This window comes from Pan troglodytes, chromosome 6 (assembly GCF_028858775.2).
Source record: "Pan troglodytes isolate AG18354 chromosome 6, NHGRI_mPanTro3-v2.0_pri, whole genome shotgun sequence".
Classification (NCBI taxonomy): domain Eukaryota; kingdom Metazoa; phylum Chordata; class Mammalia; order Primates; family Hominidae; genus Pan; species Pan troglodytes.
Window position 1 is genome coordinate 147,647,624 of NC_072404.2, and position 19,806 is coordinate 147,667,429.

Sequence of the window (19,806 nt, forward strand, 5' to 3'; positions counted from 1 at the left end):
GTGGTCAACAGGAGGTCACAGGCTACCTTTTTAAAAGAGTAACTTCATTGGAACAACCAGATTACAGAGGGTTGGGGAAAGAGTTAGAGGTGGAAAAATGAAAGTAGAAACTCTAAACTACAGACTCAAATTATGTGGTGGTAAAAGGAAAGAAACAAAGCTGTAGTTTAAAAGAGAAAAATAAAACTTGAGTTTGATTGAAGGTAGAGGTGAAAAAACAGACGATAGGAAGAAACGCAAGATTTTGAAAATTTGGACAGAAAGTCCCATGTATGCTTGAAGGAAGGAAGGATCAGAGCACAGATGGAAGACACTTGTTACCAGGAGGAGAAACACATGAGGGTTTAGGTAGGTTTTTCTTCTGCATTTCTCACTTGAGTCAGTGCATCAACATACAACTAATTTCTAATGGCTAAGAACTCCAGGAATCATCGCAAACACATTTTATGTCCTTCAGGCTTCCCTGCATTCTGTTATCATCAGTGCTATTTAACCTCCTCAATATCTCTTAACCTATACCTTTGTCTGCATTTCTACAGCCTTAAATCAGGACCTCAATTTTGATGGAGCTATTCAAATCATAGCTTTACAAGTACATTACAAACTTCTCAGTTTCTCATCTGTAAAATGGAAATAAAAACAACTAATTGTTTTAAGCACTGCTGTGAAGATTAAATTAAATAAGGCCCTGGCAGTGGATCACAAAAACTTCTTGCTTGGTCTCCCTAGCCCTGGATTTCCTAGTTTTTATTTATTCACTATTTTATCACCCGAATGATCTGTTTGATCTGTTTGACAATCAAGTCTTGCATAGTTTCATTCCTGCCTAAATCAAGTCAGTTGGTCTCTTTCATTTACAGAATAAAATCCAGGGGTTCTTTTGGTATGATACTAGGATACAGTATGATACAATTGTTGCCCAACTCTTCAGTCTTCACCAATCTCTCATCTTAATTTGTGTCCCAGCAACATTACACTTCTTATAGCTTCCCTTAAGACACAGTAATGTTTCAAAGTTTCCTATGACTTTGTAATGCTGTTTCTTCTGCTGAAATGTCCATTTTCTCTCTGGTTTTCTCAGCAAAATCCTATTCATCCTTGAAACCCAGCTCATATTTGGCCTCCTTAAGAACGTTCTTCATCGCTCGTTCTCCATGTTACCTCTCCATAATGTATTCACTTCGGTTGTCACACTTAACTCATTATATTGTCATTTATGTCTTTGCATGTCAGCTTTCAATAATCATGAATGCTTTGAAGGGCAGGCTGTGTTTTATTTAACTCTGTAACTCTCTTTCCTAAAGCCATATCTACTACCTGGTAGGTATTCATCAAATATTTGACAAATGAATAATTGAACAAACGCATTTGCCTGTATGGAGCAATCATAAAATGGTCATGAAGATGATCCCTACATAGCCCTCATCTTCATGGAGCAGATGTCATCCACTCTGAGTGATGTCTGTGTTTCTGGAATTGTTGAAAGTGGAAGCATTGGAACCTAACGTTGGGGGAAAATATAATACACTAAGCTCACACTGGAAACTCTTTGTTTGGAACTGGAACTCTTTAATTCATGCCTCATTGGTTTTCAACACACACACACACACACACACACACGCATACACACACACCTCCCGTCACTTTGTCTCCAGAATCATAATATTATAGGCTATCTCAACCTTGAGAATTGCACCCAGCTTTGCTGACTGACCTCAACTATGTACTGCTCAACTTTTCTTCTGACCTTGATTCTAGAATATAAGGGAAGCTATATTGATGAACAGCAAGATCCTCACTTAGTTATCTGCTGGGGTAGTATTATGCTGCATGGTAATTCCACTTAGAGGCAAAGAGGAGAGGGGAGGTAGATCAGGGAAGCTGATGGCCATAGTGTTGACTGAGAACCTAGGACTCCCTACTTGAATTTCCTCTCCATAGCCACAACTTGCTATGAGACTTCAGCTTGTTTCCCCCCATTTATAAAATGGGGAGAACTCTGTAACACCAGCTCTCATCTATCTACAAAAATAAAAAATGGAAAGAGACAGCCTCCAGCTTTTAAAGTACTGAAGGGGCGTTAAGCAGCAACTAAAGTCCAGAAGTCTCACTTGAGGAAATGAGAACTTATGCTCATGTAAAAACCTGGGTGAGAGTGTTTATAGGAGCTTTATTTATAATTTGAACTGGAAACAGCTCAAATGTCATTCAGTTGGTGAATGGGTACACTGAGGTTCACCCATGCCATAGAATACTATTCAGCAGTAAAAAAAAAAAAGGGGGGGGGCAACAACATGGATAAAGGTTAAAAGCACCGTGTTGAGTGAAAGAAGCCAATACAAAAGAGTATGTATTGTATAATTCCATTTCTAGGAAATTCTAGAAAAGGCAAAAATATGGTGACAGAATACAGGTCAGTGATTTCCAGGTGCTGGAGACAGGGAGAGACGACTGACAGCAAAGGGTCATAAAAGAATTGTGGAGAGTGATGGCAATATTTATATCATAAGTGTAGTGGTAATTACGCTAATATGTATATATATATTTATATTTTAAGAACTACTGATTTTGAAATAATTTTGGATTTATAAAAAAGTTACCCAAATAGTAGAAAGAGCTTCTATATCCCCTTCCCCCAGCTTTTCCTAATGTTAAGAGCATATGTAACCATGTCCCATGCTCAAAACCAGGACATTAACACTGGTACAATACCACGACCTAAGCTCTAGGCCTTATTCTGATTTCGCCAGTTCTTCTATTTAATTTCTAATTCTTTTCCAGGGTCCCCCATTCCGTTTACTTGTTATAACTCCTTTGTAACCTCATCATCTCTCATTTCTACCAAGTCCTCAATCCTTCATTGTCTTTATGACTTTGACACTTTTGATGAGTACTAGTTGGTAATTTTGTAGAATGTCTGTCAATTTGGGATTGTCTGAGGTTTTCACATGATTGGAATGAGTTATATATTTTTGGCACGAATACCACAGAAATGATATTGTGCCCTTCTCAGTGCATCCTTTTTTTTTTTTTTTTTTTTTAAGAGACAGGGTCTCACTATGTCACCCAGGCTGGTCTTGAACTCCTGTCCTCAACTAATCCTCCTACTTTAGCCTCCCAAATTGTTGGGATTACAGGTGCGAGCTATAGCACCCAGCCTCAGTGCATCATATCAAATTGTCATGATGTTGTCAAGTCTTGTTACTGATGATATTAACTTTGATCATTTGGTTAAGATGGTTTCTGCTAGGTTTCTACACTATAAAGTTATTATTTTCCCTTTGAAGTTAATAAATATTCAGGGTCAATACTTTGAGACTATGCAAATATCCAGTTTCTCCTCAAACTGTTGCCCACAATTTTGTATCCAGTAGTGACTCTTCTCTATAATTATTATTGTAACATAATTAAAGATTTTTCCTCTTTTCTTCCACATTTAAACATCTTGATTTTGTCTTCTAATTGTTTAAAATCTTTTTATTTTGAAGCAGTTATAGAACCACAGGAAGTTGTAAAGATAGTAAAGAGATGTTCCATGTACCCCATACCCAGCTTCCCCCAATGGTTATATTTTACAAAATCATAGTATACTATCAAATCAAGAAATTGACATTTCTTTAAAATGCGGGTATAGTTCTATGTCATTTTATTACATGTCTAGTTTCATGAAACCACCACCACAATCAACATCCAGAACTATTTCATCACCACCATAAAACCAGACACTTAAAATTGATGATCAGATGCACATTATACCTCAGTAAAGCTGGCAAAAGACCGAAACCAAAAACCACCCAAACATTGCCAGGATCATGTTATACTAAGCACTCTATAACTATTAGCTCTCATACTGTTGCTGTTTTATCACAGAGAAATGCCAGTCCCAGAAACAAACAAAGGGGCAAGGGACCTCTCCTTTTGCATGCCTCCCTGATTGCTGCTATTCTGGATGGATTCGATGGAAATGAGTCGCCAGCACCTGGGTCTAGCACTCCTCTAGCTCTACTGGAGTGATTCCAGGGTTGTCACCCCCATGCGTGTGACATGTGACTCTCATGCACATCAGCATGGGCTTTCTTTTGCTCCCATTTTCCCTCTCTGCAGTGACTATATTTTGTTATTTGCATATACCAAGTGCATCTTGCTTCCGAGTCTTTTCCATTGCTGTTCCCTCTGTCTAGAGTGTTCTCCTTGAAGATGTCTGGTGGCCAGCTCTCATTTCATTTATGCAGAAAGAGCTTCCTGGGCCACCTAGTGTGAACTGGCCCCTCCCTGCAACCCTTAGTCCCAGTTTCTCTCTATCATGTGACTGTGTTATTCCATTATAGCACTTATTGCTGGAAGAAGCTGTCTTGGTTATTTATTCTCTGCTGTGTTTATTGTCTATCCCCGGTCCCCTCCAGAATGTAAGCTACATAAATGCATGAGCATAGCCTGTTTGGTCCACTGCTGCCTCTCCACTCTGTCAAAGGAATATGAGTGGGGACTTTCTAAAATTGTTCACACCCCCAGAAGAGTTTTCCTGCCACCTTCCTTCTCATTCTCTCTCCTCTTTTCTTCTCTTTCAGCTCTCTGTCTCCTCCTGCTTCCAACACACACCCATTGAGATGGAAAATAAAGTATAGAATATCATTAGTGGAATCACAAGCAAACCCAGCAACTTCCTCCTACTCCCACCCTTTTCTGCAATGACCCCCTCCTTCCCCACCCTTTCCCTTGGCGCCCTGCCTGTTGTTGATGGGTGCCTGCAGGAGGAGTGCCCAGAAAGCAGGGCTCTCCCTGAGTCGTCCCTAAGCAGCTTATTCATGAACTGCATTTAAGTTAATAGAAAAGGTTTCCCCAGAAATCTGCAGGTTTCTTGCCATTCCCACTCTTCCCCTTTGCCCTGCTGCAATCTGGTTAGCCCTGTTATTATTATTTCTGTGGAATGGCATATATCTGTGCCATTAACTCTACATATTTCTAGGGGAAAAAGGATGGAGAGGAAGAAAAGACTGATTATTTATCAAAGAAAAGACATTTTTTTCCTCTCTCTAGACAGCCAGGTAGATTTTCTGAACTCATTTCTGCCATGGAAATGGGGCTGCTGCTTCTGAAATGAGTCCTCTATGTTGGGAGTGGGCTCTGTTTTTATGGCCAGTGGGTAATAGCATTTTCTGATTTATGAATTGGCATCTGGGGGAGGTGCTGAGCCCCTAGATGGATTCATTGTGGGGAGAACAGCCATATAAATACTCCTGTCACATAAAATTATTGTTCTCATTTTGATTTTTAAAGAATTTTTCTTTTGTAAGATGGTGGGATTGAGAAGATATTAGTGAGGAAGCAGGAGAGGAAGGAGTCACTTGGCCCCTTTTTCTTAGAAGGCAAACATTTTTGTCTGGACATTCTCCGGAAACACGGGGTTGCTTTGAAGTCAATTACTAGAATGGTTTACTTATTCAGGGAATACTTGGCACTGTGGCTTAAGTGGGGGAAGCTGGATCTCAGGAGTTTGACCCAGGCTCCAATTGGGAATTTTTTTTAACTGGTGAAGAAAGGTTCATTTCATGTAAGTTCCTCCCACCTTCCCTAAATCAGTGTGAAGATTCATTTAAATGCACCAGATGCTTATGGGTAGCTGCACAGTACCAACCACCATGCAGGTCCTGTGAGGGCTGCAAGCCAATTATAAGCCCTGGTGTCTGCCCTGCAGGACAGTGCAGTCTGGAGGATGAGTGTGAGGATGACTCAGTATAGGACACAGGCTTTGAATCACGCACAGGATTTCCCTGGGGAGATGAGTCCCACGGTGTCCTGAACAGATGGCAGGAGGAAAGCAGAGGCTCAGGAGGGAGGACACACACCATGTGGCTGCCCAGAAAATGAGAAACTGTTGGCAGTTTATGCTTTGTGTTTCAGACTCTTCTCTCCAATAAACCTGTAAACTTTCTGAGGACAAGGACCATGCCATAGACTTGTTTGGTTCTTGCCCCTTTTCTTCCCTGACCTTGAGGCTTAACACCTAGCAGGGCAGGAGAAACCACACTGTTTTCTAAGAAAGGCCAGATAGCATATATATTTTAGACTTTGCAGAGGCCATATGGTCTCTGTCTCAACTATGCAACTCTGCTGTTGTGGCCAAAGCAACCGTAGACCACACATGTAAATGAATGGGTGTGACCAAGTTCCAATACAGCTTTATTTCCAAAACCAGGTGGTTGATCAGATTGAGAATGTCGCTTGCCAGCCTCTCTACTGGGTGAACAATAAGTGCCTGCTGAATTGAGTTAAAGTGATGTCAATTAATAATAAGTGTACCTCACTTTTTAAAAATGTCAAATATGACCTGACAAAGTATGCAAATGCAGAACATGTGAAAAGAGTTATTTTCTATGCAGAAAGTTCCTGTGGCCAAATAACATACAATGTGTTCTATGAACACATGTCAAGAAATGGTCCCTTACATACAACCTGAATCTCAGAATTTTCTCCAGTGTGCAAGATATGGCACAGACACTATCTTTTTGCACGGCGCCAGGCTTCAGAGGGCAGTAAAAGGGAAAGAATCTCCCTTCTCATTTCATAGGCCTGAGGAGGAGCTGTGCCAGAATCTGAGACTGGGAGGCAGACTCTTCTGGATGGGGGCAGCCCAGGCTGTTGAGCTGTCTCTAACCAATATGTCTAACTATGGGAGGCTTCTGTTCATTTCTTTATTTCTTTGTTTTCATGGCAGAACAAACTCCAAATTCCAAGGGTCAACTAAACGCCTACCACCAGCCCATGCATGGCCACAAAAAGCCTTCGTGTCATCAGTCAATGCCAACTAGTTAATAATGACCAGCCTCTTCACTAATGGCCCGAGGCAGGGGTTCTCAGGGCAGCGAAGGCCCTGGGACAGAGACTTGCCAGCGGCTGCATGGGGAGAATGGTTTGCAAGAAGCATATCTTCTGGCCACTATCAAGGGCATATCCACCCATGCTCAGCTCTTTAGAAAGGTAGTAATTAGTTTTTTCCCCTTCGGTGCACACAGTGAATGCAGCAGAATCTGGTATTTGGAGAACTATTGGAGTCTGTCCCTCTCATCTTGATTTGCCTGAGGTTTATGTCTATAACTAAGAAATATCAAGATTGCAAGGCAGTTCAGGGGTTCTGTTCAGCTCCCAAGGAGAGAAAAGAAACTTTCACACATCAGGGCTTCAGGCAAGGAGAGGCCACTGCAAAGGGAGGTTGATCGTGACTCGGCTGGCTCTGTACCACATTGTGTCTCTTGCAAACTGCAGGTGGTGATAACAATGACTGAATAGTAAGCTCCCAGAGGGTTATAGAGCTTGTCTTGTGCATCTCTGGATGTTCCAGCATGAAGACATATGCACAAAGTTACAGGGAAAAGATTTCTAGACCTACAGAGTCCATTGTGGTCATCTGGAAAGTGCTTCCTGACTGATGAGTGGTGCACACTGTGATGGGCCAAGGTGTGCCACCAAAGTGAAACTTTCAGCCATTGGGGCAGCTGGAAGATACCTTGTTCCCTCTGGTCATTAGAGGACTTCCATCACTTGGGCTAGCCACACAAATACATTCATTTTCCATGTGTGCCTTAACATAGTGACAGGTTGGAAAGCATTGATCTGCTCTACACATGAGAAAATTAAGGCTGGGCATGGTGGCTCACACACTTTGGGATGCCAAGGTGGAAGGATCACTTGAGTTCAGGAGTTTGAGACCAGCCTGGGCAACATAGTGAGACCCTATTTCTACCAAAAATTTAAAACAAAAAATAGCCAGGCATGGTGGTATGCACCTGTAGTTCTCAGCTACTTGGCAGGCTGAGGTGGGAGGGTTGCTTGAGCCCGGTGGGGTTAAGGCTGCAGTGGGCCATGATCATACCATTGCACTCAGTCTGGGCGACGAGTGAGACTCTGTCTCAGTGAAGAAAAAAAAGAGAGAAAATTGAGACTTGGAAATCAAGGTCTCACAAGTCAAGAACTTGAATCCAGTTAGCTTTACTCTATGTTTAACACTTCACCTGCTACTCCACTGCCACCCACAGTAAACTGTCAACAAATAACTGTAGAAGGCAAGTTGTTGAGATAGAGAAATCACTTTAAAACTAGTGGACGGAGAGATGATGACATTAGCATGACTTGAGATGGGAGCCGGACACCCAAAACTGAAGTCAACATATTGCCAGTTTACACAAGGCATTCTTCCCTAGGTTAGTGACTTTCATTTTGACCATGACTCATGGCAAGAGATATGTTTTACATTGCAACTCAGGGCATACATACATGCCCATATATAGTTTCACAAATAGTAGTTATCCTTACTATGTTTGATGGCCACTATTCTATTCGACTTTATTCTATTCCATTAAAAAAAATTCTGGTCATGACCCTTTAAATTGATTTCATGACCCACTAAATTGATTTCTCGACCCACTAATGTGTCATGACCAGCAGTTTGAAAAACACCGGCTTGACCCTTTTCCAGCTCCCCCTCCCTCCTCAGAGGCTGGGAGAATGGAAGGTAAATGTGGAGAAAAAGAATGAGACAAGAGATCGAGAGATTGAGATAAAAATAAGGAAGAAGGTTGGAGAAACACAAAAAATAGTGGAAGGGATAAAGGAAAGAATGGAAATTAAATGAGAAGAAGGGAGAAATGAATGAAAAATGGGAGACATAATGAGAAAAGGCAAACCCTACACTGACAGATTCATATCCGTGAAAACTGCTCTCAAGCTCCAATCATTCTGGCCATATTTATACAAGAATCTTCCCTGCCAGCATTAATGGCCATAGCCTTGATAATGCTGTCTGCCTGTCTGGGGATTTCATATCTGTCAGCACCATCTCAAATTCCTATAGTGACTCTCAGAGAGAATCTTCCATCTGTTCTTCAGGAAAAGAACAGAAAAGACTAGAAGGCATTGGGTAAATTACCAAGGAATAGAAACTGACCACATCCACTTTACCCACTCCTTTGCACCGTGGGTTCTATAGACTTTGAGCTGAGTCTACACAACAAACTCTTGGTACAAAGGAAATTGTTTTAGAAGGTAACAGAAAAGTGAAATTCAGAGATTGAGGTAAAGTTAATTTATAAAGAAGCTGCAAGTTTACATACTCCAATAGCCAGAGGTCTCTAACTGATTTTGACTGCACACTTCATAGTAAAAAGTTCTTTGAGCATGCACCTACAATGCACATATATTTATTTATAAAAAATTTATTAATAAATAATATATATGTTCTGCTCATTAGCATCATAGCACTATCAAACCTTTAGAAAATTAGGAAATGAAGTGAGATAAAGATAAAATAGCATCTTAATTTGTATTTGATTTTACAAATGAGTGACACAAAACATTTTACTATCACCAAGAAAATTATTATAATGGTAAGAGTGATGTGCTAGAATTGGTTTTATTATTGTTTAATACATTCGTTTAGCACTTAGTGATACAAGGCTCTAAGGTCTAAGGTTCAATTTATTTCCATACTTTGTTTTAATGGCTGTCATAACTGAAAAGGACACCTCACATAGACGCAGAGATGCAAAAAAGTGCATTGTTGGCTGTGCTGAATAAATCAAGATTTTTTTTTTCAGTCTCATGCACCAATTATGTGAAGACTGTTGTTGAAATTCAGCTAGTAGATTTCCATCTTCTCTGATGTCAATCAGCTCTTGGAACTAATCGGAGGGTGCTGAATTTTTATATTTTTTAACAAAGGGGTCAAAATTCTCTGAAACTCTTCATCTGGAAGATTTTTAAGCAGGTAGAAGATTCTGTTTCCAAGTTTTAAAAGTTTTAAGACATGAATTTTTAAAGTGTCACATTTACTCATTATCGGCAACAAAATCACATAATGACGAAAATATTTCCAAACATCTTTTCTCTCCCCAAATGATCTCCTCATGCCATAAATCCTTCTGAAAGTACTCACTTTCTTACCCATTGTGAATGTATTACTTTTATATTGGAGGGAAAGATTAAGTGTTTATTTTTACAAAGTTACCAGCAAAGTGGCATACTCTGACAGCTGCTTGTCAGAACTGAAAAGGTCAGCAAATGTGGAACATTTTGGTTCTTTTAAAAGAAAAATGATTAATTATGTTTCCATAAGCAGCAGACCTCTGTGTTGTACAAAAAATTTCCGTGGTCACTTGTACATCATTGCAAAGTATTATAAAGATTTTATTTAAAGGATTGTTTTTATAACATTGATAATATCTGTCACACATAAATTGCAAATTTGTTGTAGTATGTTGAAACTGACTCAGCCAGTGAGGATGCCAGTGTCAAGCCCTCCAAGATGTTGGGTTCCCAGCATCTCTGTGCCTCTCTAATGCATGAATGACTGATGCATAGACCAAGGGAGGCAGACACTAGCTAGTATCAACACTATATTAAACACAAGTAAAACCAGATTTCTTGTTTTAAATAAATTTTGTTTTATTATTATACTTTAAGTTTTAGGGTACATGTGCACAATGTGCAGGTTAGTTACATATGTATACATGTGACATGCTGGTGCGCTGCACCCACTAACTCGTCATCTAGCATTAGGTATATCTCCCAATATAGGCCAGGTGCAATGGCTCATGCCTGCAATCCCAGCACTTTGGGAGACCAAGGCAGGTGGATCGCTTGAGCTCACGAGTTTGAGGCCAGCCTGGGCAACATGGAGAAACCCCATCTCTACAAAACATACAAAAATTAGTTGGGCATGTTGATGCCCTCATACTACCCTGCATGCCCTGATGCACACCTGTAGTCTCAGCTACTTGGGTGGCTGAGGTGGAAGGATGGCTTGAACCTGGGAGGCAGAAGTTGCAGTGAGCCACGATTGCACCACTGCACTCCAGGCTTACAGCCTGGGTGATAGAGCCAGACCTTGTCTCAGAAAAAAAAAAAAAAAAAGAAGCAGTAGTTCTAATAGTTTCTCCCCTTTCTTCATCGGAGAGTGTTCCTTCTTAGCAGCCCTTGGCATCAAAATGCATAACACTAAAGAGGCAAAAGGGAGCTCAGTGTTTTAGAGTTTGGTCTCTGGTATTCTGGAGCAAAACAGTAAATAAATAGCCTCCCCTAGATTATTGTGAAGTTGGGGATATTGGGTCATCAGCATTCAACTTTATTTTATTTATTTATTTTTTGAGATAGGGTTTTGCTGTGTTACCTAGGCTGGAGTGCAGTGGCACCATCACAGCTCACTGCAGCCTCGATCTCCTGGGCTCAAGTGATCCTCCCACCTCAGCCCCCCCAAGTAACTGGGACCCACAGGCGCTCACCACCATACCCAGCTAATTTTTGTAGAGACAGGGTTTCACCACGTTGCCCAGGCTGGCCTTGAACTCTTGGGTTCAAGCAATTCACTGGCCTCAGCCTCCGAGAATGCTAGGATTACAGGCATGAGCCACCGTGCCCAGCTAGCATTCAACTTTAATTGTGGAAGACAGAGTAATAAATATTTGACAATAAACAATGGCTCCTAAATTAAGAACATCTGAGAAGATGCAAAGTGATACATGAATTCCTGTTGAGAACTATGTAACTGGCAGCAGTAGGAGGCAGACTTTTAATAATAGTAATAAAATGTGTGCCTTTTGGAAAAGAACAGTGAATTAGAGACTGAGAGCATAGACTAAGCTCAGAGGTGAGGAAGGCTCCGCAGACCTAGGATAGAGAGATACGATCCTGGGCATTTGTGTGAGCATGAGCAAGCCAAACATCAGTTAGATTCAAAGGCAACAGCTGCCCGGACTTCAAGGGGTAACCCTGAGAATCTGATTGATGAAGAGAACACTCCTTTCCCCAAATTGCAAGAATGAAGACCAAGAAGAACTCAGCCTGTGCTCATGACAGAACAGCACACACAAACAAGAGTAACTTGGGTCAGGCCTACAGCCAGAGAGACTAGCCAAGGAAAAGGTAGAGGAAACCAGGAGAGCTGGGAAAAGATAATTAAGTCTTTCCCAGTGAAGGTTCCACAATGCACCAATCACTCTAGGTGCTCCTTGTAACATGAGTTCTGTGGCCAAATGACTCTGAGAGATACTACTTCCTACATTTGTCATCTCACTCATAGCTCAGAGATTCATAATACCCATTAGTATATTAAATGCACTATAAAATGCTATAGTCAAGATATCCACTTAACTCAAGGGCTGGATACAGTGGCTCATGCCTGTAATCCCAGTGCTGTGGGAGGCCAAGCAGGAGGATCACTTAAGCCCAGGAGGAGCCCAGCGTGTACAACACAGCAAGACCTCATCTCTACACAAAATTTTTAAAAATTGAGCTTGGAGAGAAAGGGCACCTGTAGCCCCAACGACTCCAGAGGCTGAGGTGGGAGGATCATTTGAGCTTAGGACTTCAAGGTTACAGTAAGCTATGATGGCACCAGTGCACTCCAGCCTGGGTGGCAGAGTGAGACCCTATCTCTAAAAATCTTAATCTCTACATATCTATACATCTGCTCAACTCAGATTTTCTCAAACATATTTGACTAAAGAAAGCTTTTGTTTTAAAAAAAAAATCCTGCAGAATTTTCATTCTAAGAAATAAAGTTTGGGAAATGCTGGATTAAGTAACTGATGCTTAAATCTGTACCAAGGCAAGGACCGGCAAGAGGTCTCCTACACGTGTCATGCTTCACGTGAATATCATTTGTCTCTTGAGACACACTTTAATGACAGTGAACATTTATCTCCCAGCCTGTGGATTAAAAGGGGTTTTGAGGGAATAGAACTTTCTCCAGAGGGCCTTCCTCTCCTGCTGAAGGTGATCTCAGGTGTGAGTAGTGGCCCTAGCCAAAGGCCATGTCTCAGGGAAGGGGGTTGGGCACCTCTGTCCACTAGAACACCCAAGGGGCCTTGGAACCTGTGGACTCAGACTGTGAGGCCAGAGCCAACCAGGAGTGGGGCCGATGGAGGCCTCCTGGTCTGCTCTCTGTCACTCTTGGCACCAAAAACACCTAATACGCTCCAGAGGATACAGGAGTGAGTTTATGAACGATGGAAGAAAACTATTACAGGTGGATTTCTTTCTTTTCTTTTCTGAAACCTCCCCCTTCCAGGTTCAAGCAATTCTTCTGCCTCAGCCTCCCAAGTAGCTGGGACTACAGGCACACACCACCACGCCTGGCTAATTTTTGAATTTTTAGTAGAGATGGAGTTTCACCATGTTGTCCAGGCTAGTCTCAAACTCCTGACCTCAGATGATCTGCCCACCTCAGCCTCCCAAAGTGCTGGGATTATAGGTGTGAGCCACCACACCTGGCATAGGTGGATTTTTTTCAATAAAACATAGACATTCTTATAACAGTCACCAGCATACTGAAAATCATAGAGATGAAAGCTAAGCCTCATTGAGTTGTCATTATGTGCCAGGCAATGCGCTAAGAATTTTATGTGCACTTTCTTATTTATTCATTGTAACCACCCAGCCATTGGGCACTAGGATATTCCCATTTTGCCGATGAAGAAACTGAAATACCCAGAGATTAAATAACTTGTCCAAAGTCAAGTGGCAGAGCCAGAATCCGGAAGCAGAGCTGTGATTCTAGCCCTGACCCACCTTCAAGCCACCCAGCTTGCAACTGGATAGCCTTCTGCACCAGCTGGAATCCTTTTGGAGAAGGATATATTCTCTACCTGTTCCTCCACCTCTTCATTGTTTTTCTGGACTTTGTCTAAATAAGTATTCAGATAATCTCCCCTTAGCCATTGTGCATCCCTTCAAAACCATCGCATACGTCTCTGAGTCAGTTTCAAATTGATGTCTCCATTGTCTGCTTGTAATATCTGAAATGCACTTGAAAGACTCATATGAGATATGTAAATAAATGCCATTTGTAATTTACCCTTTTATACCTATATTGCATTTAGTAAAGTCACATGACATCATTAATGCTAACTAGTCATCTTGAACACGGGCATAAATTAATGTGCATCTATTTACTTTTGAAAATGTCCCATTGATATTCCAACGGAGTGTAAAATGTACTTAAGTATCAACATTTCTGGTCTGTTTTCCACAGAACTCAAGAGCAAGTCAATCAGTGCTCATGAAATTTAACCATTTCCATTAGGATACCATCCCTAGGGGACAGGGGAGTGGGTTGGAACGGTGTGAGTCAACTTCTACCAACACCTGGCCTGTTGAGAGGGGTGAGGTGGTCAAGGCCCACCCCCGACCCCCACCCACAAATGAGGATCAGTGGTAGTCTTAAGAAAGAGCCCAAAGACTCCAGCCTCCAGACCAGAGTCCTTGTAATGACCTCACTCAAAAGCGTAAGGAGAATGTGCCCTTTAAACTGACATCTTTTTCTTCCCTGATCCCTAACTCTATGAGAAAGTTGGGTTTCTGGAGCAATTCCCACAGCAGGACCACACTCTTTTCAACACCCTTCAAGCTGGAGCTTGCTCTCACTTTACCACTGCAGAGCTTCCAGAACAAGGCCTTCCCTCGGCCCTTCTCTGATTGTGTACAGGGACTGGCTCTGTGTGGGGCATGCAGTGGGTGCTTACTAAACAGACATGGTGGGACAGGAGCTGGAAGCTAGCAGAGAAGCAGCCCTGGTCCTGTCTGTCCACCCTGTGGAGTCTCCTCGTGTGCTGCTAAGTGGATGATTATAGGTGGTTGTCTTTAAAAATGGCACTTAGAGTGCCCCGAAAGTACCAGGACACCGGCGCTAAGTTAGGAGAAGGTGCAATAATTGTCAGGACAATTGCCAGAGACAGATGCTTAATGGAGTTCAGGATTAGAGACCTGCCAGCGCTTTCCTTAACCACTGGCCCTTGGGTTTCCTCAGCTTTCCTCCTGCTCCACTGCTCCACATCCTCCCTCACCCATCCCTGCTCTACCTCCACATCATAGCTCTTCTTCTCTATTCTGGGGCAGAGAGAAGGAAAATGAGCCAGTTTTCCCTCTGCTCTAGAAGTCCTGGAAGATGAGGGACCAAAAGTTTCTTCAGCTACCCAATCTGTGATAACTTCATATATCCAATGAGGTTGGACTCAAATGGATTCAGACTCCTTCCCCGGAGTGGAAGCAGAGTTACAGAGAAAAATCCAGAGACAACATAGCTCTCTCTGATTAGGGTGGGAGACCACAGCCTCCTGGGCCCTCCATCCCCTGGAAGGCAGTGCTCCTTACTATGAAGGGAGTCTCTGCCTGAGTACTTTCTAGGGGCTTTGAGATGATCGATAGGGGAAGCACAGAATCCTGGGTAGCTGGTGCCTGGAGCTCAACTGGCCTTTAGCCACCAAGCAGTGGTTTGTCCAGGCTTCCCTGCCCCTAACAACATTTTTGTTTGTTTGTTTTGGACATAGAGTCTCACTCTGTCACCTAAGCCGGGGTGAAGTGGCATGATCTCAGCTCACTGCAACCTCTGCCGCCTGGGTTCAAGTGATTCTCATGCCTCAGCCTTCCAGGTAGCCGAGACTATAGGCACGCACAATAAGGCCTGGCTAACTTTTTGTATTTTTAGTAAAGACGGGGTTTCACCATGTTGTCCAGGCTGGTCTCGAACTCCTGAGCTCAGGCAATCTGCCCGCCTTGGTCTCCCAAAGTGCTAGGATTAACAATACATTTTCTAACAGTAATAAGAATAATGATAATGATGACAGCAACCACAACTTACTAAAAGCCTACTACGTGCTAGGCACTTTACATAAATTAACTTCAATCCTAAAAGCACTGAAAGAGAGTTATCATCACTTTAATTTTCTACATAAAAAACCAAAGCATGAACTGCTTGAGTGAGTTGCTCCAGGTGGCACAGCTAGTGAGTACTAAGGACGGATATGAAAAGCCAAGTCCGTGGTCTGTTCATGACACGCCCCTGTAGCCTCCGTCTTACACATGCTTATACTTTCTGGTCACCCCCATGGTCTGTCTGAGAGATGCCAGGTCACTGTGGTGATCATACTCAGATGTCAGAGACTTTTGCCTACACCAGTGACCATGTAGAAACACGTCAGTCAGAAAAAAACAGTGGGGGTGGTGGGCTGCTACCCTGCCTACTCCCTCTGTGAGGTGGGGCTGGTGCCACCCAGGGCTGCATGTACCCCGGGATGCCCTAGAGGTTGCAAAGGGGCGCTTGTCCCACCTTGTGTCAGGCTACAACAAAGGAGAAGTAAACCAAGGGACCTCCTTCATGGGGCCGAGGCTGGTTCTGAGTTCTGATCACATCTGCACTGCTCCACCACCCCCATCCCCAGAGATTCCTTCTGCCTTCTATGGCTGGTTCTGACACCCAAGAGTGGGGCGTACCACTTTTTACTGGAAAGTCAAGACTATGGATAGTATCTCTTGCTCTCACAGAGAGCTCCCCGTTCCTCGTTGGAGGAGGGGGCTGGGAAAGGCATTGCAGAAGGAGCTGAGCCCTATATTCAAGCTCAGCTCCTCCCCCAAACTGCTGGTGACTCTGGATGACCTGCTCCCTCCTCTGTGCTTCAGTTTCCACACTGATCACAAAGTGCAGTAGGAGCGTGTTGCGCCAGATAAGCCAGTAGCATTTTCCAGGCCTAAGGTTTTAGGGTACAGTGGACAATTCAGCACCTACTGACTGTAGGAAACTAGGGAGGGAAGTCACTTCCCCTCTGGTTCCTCCAGTTCTGCCGTGGTAAAATGCAGACATCCTGCCTTGATTGAGAATGAAGTGGGAAGTGGGAATATCTCAGTAATGACATTCTGGAACCTTCAGAATCTGTTCCAGACAAATGGGAAGGCTCCCACCTGAGTGAAATTGGGTGAAACACTGAGACAGCTTTTCTGTTTTTGTGAATGTCTGAGGTGGCTCCATTTCCTGTCAATCATTCCTCAGCCCTGTGCTTCAAGTTTGCTCTCCCAGGAGCTATCAGACATAGGCCAGCCTGGGTGCCAGGAGCAAACATCCACGTGGGCTTGTCACCATGTCAGCCATCCAAACACTAACTGGAGTGAACAGCTCGGCCCCCACAGGGGCAGAAAGGATGGCAGAGAGATGGCTGCATCACCATCCAGTGCACCTCACGTGAGACATGCCCACAGACACAGTGCTGAGGGCAGGACCCATTTTCACAGAAGCCCAGCACCTTTGGCTGCAGACAGTATCTCCACAACAGCCTCTTCTATCAAATCAATGTCTATAGACCTCCAAGACTGTCAGACTTCACATCACCTCCCTCAGAACATCCTGGGAGGCAGGGTGGAGACAGGGACAGACACTGAGGTGCAAAGAAACGGTAATGACTCCTTTATCACACAGGGGGTCCCTGGTGGAGGCAACATCCACTTAGGGGTCCCAAGCCTCAAGCGATGTTGCCTTCTTAGACCATGATACTACCTCCCCGTTGAACTATGGCTCCTTCTGAGGCTCTCAGCATGGTAAAAAACAATCACGATGCCTCCTCTCACCTCTTCCCTCCAGAGAGGCTGGCTTCACTATCTTTCAATTTCACAACCCCAAACAAAGAACTTGCAAATAAATAGAAGAAGGAAAGGGACAGGACAACATGGACAGGCCTCCCCTTCTCCTCTTGTATGCCCATCTGACCACTCTATTTTAAAATGCAACCCTTTCACCCCCACAAGGATCCTGACTCCACTTAATCCACTTGATTTCCTTTTTCTGGCGTGTTTATCACCTGCTAACCTAGTCTCTGATTTATTTCCTAGGTTGGTTCCTTCTTTGCTGCTTCCTTTTGCTAAAATCATAGGGATATGTCACTGTTTCTTCATGGTTGTATTCCCAATGCCTTGACTGGTGCTTGGCACATAGTAGGAGGGAGCTTAGGGAATGTTTCTTTTAAAAAAATTTATTTTTATTTATTTGTTTTTTTAGAGAAATCATCTCCCTCTATTGCCCAGGCTGGAGTACAGTGGCATGACCATGGCTCATTGCAGCCTCAACCTCCTAGGCTCAAGTGATCCCTCTGCCTCAGCCTCCTGAGTAGCTGGGACTACAGGTGCACACCACCACACCTGGCTAATTTTTAAATTTTTTGTAGAGATGGGGTTTTGCCATATTGCCCAGGCTGGTCTCAAACTCCTGCCCTCAACCAATCCTTCTACCTTGGCCTCTCAAAGTGCTGGGATTACAGGTATGAGCCACAATGCCCAGCTAATTAAATTTTATTTTTTAGAGATAGGGTCTCTCTATGTTGCCCAGGTTGATCTCTGTTTCCTAAACGAATGAATGAATCAGGCCTGAGTAATATGCTATAAAGCAAGGTGGCCCTCGCCACTTCACTACTGGTTTATGCTGGAAGGAGCCCGGCAAGGCTGCTATCCCGGGCAATGCCTATGGGCAGGGGACTCACCTCCAGGCCCACCTCCTCAGGCCCCACAGGCGTCCGCATCCTGCTTTATAGCAAGGACCTGAGCACCGGCAGCTCAGGAGGACAGGCTGCAGGAGTCCCCCAGCACCTGGAAGCAGACCCACTGTGAACAGGAGTCAGTAAAACAAAGGACACCATAAAAGATGGCTTTGGTCCAAACATCGCTGAAACAGATCCCCAAAGCAGAAATGTGTGCTTGAGGCTTCTGGCTTCCAGGAAGGAAAGGGCTGGTGTGTGGAGAGGCAGATACATTGAAATTCACTGAGAAATCTGCCACTTCCTCTGGGTCTATCAAAGAAGATACTCGCCTTGTCTGGGGGACAGCTGCTTCTCCCCTGGTAGGGGTCACTCCAGGGCACCCAAGAACAAGGATGGTCCCAGTTCTGCCACCTCATCTTCTCATTTATCTGCCTCACTGACATTTCCTCTCACCTCCTTCCCATTGGCTTGGCAGGTTTTTATCACACTGGTTTCAGTGTGTATAGACATTCCCTTGGGGTTACTGGAATTTTAGTAAATACACACCACACTCATACACATGCATACACATACAAAGCAAGAAGGAGGCTAACAGAGACACACAGACAGGGATAGACACAGGGGAAGGGGTGGGTGTGCATGTGCGCACACAGCTGAGAGATATCCAGAATCATGCAGAAGAAAGAAAAGAGACAGAGAGAAATGTAACATGGCTCTGAAAGAGACAGTTAAATCATGACAAAATGACACTGACACCTAACAGTGCACACTCGTACACTCCAAGCAGAAGTGTACCCGGAACATGGCACTTGCTGCAAGAGCTCACAGAGGGACCCACACGTCCATGATAAGAGAAACCATATCCAGGCTACAGAACTATGTAATTTGCAAATAATCTAATAGCTAACGTTTGCTGAATGTTCTTTCTGAGCTAAGCTCTTTTAAATGGAATATCTCATTGAATCCTCACTCACTCCAGGAGATCAATACTGTTTACTAAATCCCCATTACACAGGTGCACACGGAGGCTGGGGTGATCTGAGCTGGCCTCTGTCTTCAGCTGTCTCACTCACCACTTTCCCCCTTCTCCCCTCCTGGCAGCCCGTCTGGTGTCCTCAAAAACACATGTCACATGCCGTCTCTGGCCTCTGTGCTTGCTGTTCCCTCCACCTGGACCACTTCTCCCCAGACGGTCCTCTCGCACCACTTCACTCTTCTGCTTTTTGCTCAAAAGTTCCCTCCTTGGAGAATTTCCCTTGCAACCATCTTTAAAAGAGCACTCCCCTCCACTCTTCTGGCCATCACCTTATTCCTCCTGAGTCGGTTTAATTTTTCACTCTATTCACTATTACCTGATCTAAGCCATTCACTCATTCTCTCATTCGCTGTCTCTCTGCCCAGAATGTAAGGCCTATAAGGATAAGGACTTTGCTTGTATTATTCCCCCATGGAATTCCTGGTATCCTAGAAGAATGCTTGGCTCAGAGCAGGTGCTCAGTAAACATTTGTTGAATATTGA

The 19,806-nt window shown here is 43.6% G+C and overlaps 1 protein-coding gene across 2 annotated transcripts in view; it reads right to left on the minus strand.

The window, feature by feature from the left end:
- The window catches only part of PLXNA4 (plexin A4), a 451,572-nt gene that overhangs the window by 147,886 nt on the left and 283,880 nt on the right, over window positions 1–19,806 (minus strand). The gene's annotated exons all lie outside the window — the stretch shown is intronic.